The sequence below is a fragment of the Sinocyclocheilus rhinocerous genome, unplaced genomic scaffold, assembly GCF_001515625.1.
Source record: "Sinocyclocheilus rhinocerous isolate Xijiao unplaced genomic scaffold, SAMN03320098_v1.1 scaffold618, whole genome shotgun sequence".
In the NCBI taxonomy this organism is placed as follows: domain Eukaryota; kingdom Metazoa; phylum Chordata; class Actinopteri; order Cypriniformes; family Cyprinidae; genus Sinocyclocheilus; species Sinocyclocheilus rhinocerous.
The window spans coordinates 118,205-120,605 of NW_015633530.1; the positions used below are offsets into that span (position 1 = coordinate 118,205).

A 2,401-nucleotide genomic window follows, 5' to 3' on the forward strand; every position below is an offset into this window, starting at 1 on the left:
TGTGTGTGTGTGTGTGTGAGTGTGTGTGTGAGAGAGAGTGTGTGTGTGTGAGTGAGTGTGTGTTCACCTGTTTGTTCATGGTTGGCTTGAGCAGGTGCTGTTGGTTGGTTTGCTGTGTGGGTTTTGCTGGTTGGCTGCTCGGTGTGTTTTCTGTGCTCTCACTGGCTCCGCCCTGAGGGGTGGGGCTCTCCGAGGCCGTGCTGGACTGATGCGGCAAGCCGGGGGCGGGGCTATCCTTCACCGACAGCTGTTGCCTCGGCAACTGCCTCCCCCCGAAACTGGAGTCGGGCGACTGGAGGAGGTTCCCACTCTGGGGGCGGGTCTTGGGGGGCGTGGAGTTGACAGCCGAGCTGACAGACAGCTGGTGGGAGGGCTGAGGCTTCATGCGCTGAGGAGGAGGCGGGGCCATGGAGGCCTGACGGACAGGATGGATGGTGGTGGGGGGCGTGGCCAGGGAAGCGGGCGTGCCGGTGCCTGTGGCTGTCTGCGGGGCGATGCCCATCAGAACCTGCTGCTGGAGATTCTCCTGATGACACAAACACACACAGAGTCTCACATCCAACAGCGTTAGTATAGCTAACGAAAAACTATAACCATTTAAAAACATTTTACATTACTTCAAATAAAATAAACATTAACTGAAATAACTGAATTTTTTTTAATTTTAGCTAGCTACCAAGGCACTGTGATATTATTTAACACATTTAACTCCAAACTCTCATTACTGTAATGCTAAAAAAGCAAATAAATGATTTACCTTCTGAAGCATTCATAGGAAAGTGCCTGTTTGTACTGCCTGCTTTTTTTTATTTTATTTTTTTTATAAAGTAATTAATGTTGATTTAATCCTTCATAAAAGGATTTATTATTATTATTGTTGTGTTTAGTCATCAAGAAAAATTATTTCACAAAGCAAATCATTTTTGCAAAATATATATATTTTTGCATTAAATAATTAATTTTTTCTTAATTTAAAAAAAAATTACATGTAATTTCTATTTTTTATTTGATTTTGAAATTAAGCATGAGTTAGACGTTTAAGTATTTTCTAATGGATGATATTAAATGAATTATGAAACATTAGAGAAATACAGAAGCTCAATGTGGAGAAGATCTTGATTAGGTTCAAACCGAAACCAAGCCATTCACACAGAACACATATTCAGCGCAGTTTCTAGACGGACAAATATAACTGCTGCACTCACGTCTCACACAAGAGATGTATAGAAAGCCATGCAAAGTTAAAACAGTTTAAACTTTTAGAAAACACGTCACGAATTTGTGGAGGTTTATTCCTTTTCACTGCGTCTCATATGTTTTTAAATGCAGTCTGTGTGATCGGCACTTCTGCTCTTTGTATTAAGCAATGCATAAATACATGATGCTGTTTTGTTCATAATTGTTTATGCAATTTACGAAATTATATTTGATTTTTATGAGTTAATTTAGATGTAATGCAAGTTTTTTATAGAGTTACTTCCTTGCATTGACAATTTAAATGCGCTGCATTATTTTGCTCATTGCGCCCTCCTGTGGCCTCGGGAAACAAGACAAAAGTTTCCTTAAAAAAGAGAAATGTATAATTTTGACCCATACAATGTATTGTTGGCTATTGCTACAAATATACCCCAGCGACTTAACACTGCTTTTGTGCTCCAGGCTCACATGTAATCTGCATATAAAACATTAGAAATTAGATATTTCATTTTTATTTTGTGTTTGATTGTTAAAACAAAAAATATTTGTTTGTCTCAATAAATTGGGTTAATTTAAAAATACAGCGGTTAAATAAATAAAAAAATTTCTATTGCTCTTTGTTTTAAAAAAGGTTATAAAAATGTCAATAATTATCGATATGAAACATTATATCGTTGATAATTTTTTTTTTGCTATATCGCCCAGCCCTATCTGGAGCCCAGTAAAAGTGTATGGGTGTGTGGATCACCTGCACCTGCAGCGAGAGCTGTCTGCGGGCATAGTCGGCCTGGTTGTGGCGCGTGAAGTCGTCGCTGTAGCTGTGCGAGTGCACGATGTTGGGCTGCACCAGGCTGTTCTGCGTCCTCAGGGCCGACAGGTCCTCGCTGCGGGAGAAGCCGCTGTGAGCGAACGACGGCACGCCGAATCCCACGTGTCCGTTCTCCGGCTCGGGCGCCAGCAGCAGCGGCGGAGGAGCGGCGGTGTTGTACTGCGGCCCGTCGGACGCCAGGTGGAACAGAGGGTTCTGGAAGGACAGAGGCACGTGCATAGCGGCCGCCTGCTGCTGCTGCTGCTGGGACAGAGAATCCGTCGTCAGGCCGCCTGAGTGACTCAGACGCAAACCGCCCGACATGCTGGAGCCGCCCGAGCCGGCCGAAACACGCCCTCCGGCCCTGAGGGGGGCACCACCCAGCGGACCGAAGCC

At 43.9% G+C, this 2,401-nt stretch overlaps 1 pseudogene; it reads right to left on the bottom strand.

Moving 5' to 3' along the window:
* The window catches only part of LOC107744215 (ras/Rap GTPase-activating protein SynGAP-like), a 35,471-nt pseudogene that overhangs the window by 10,162 nt on the left and 22,908 nt on the right, over nucleotides 1-2,401 (bottom strand).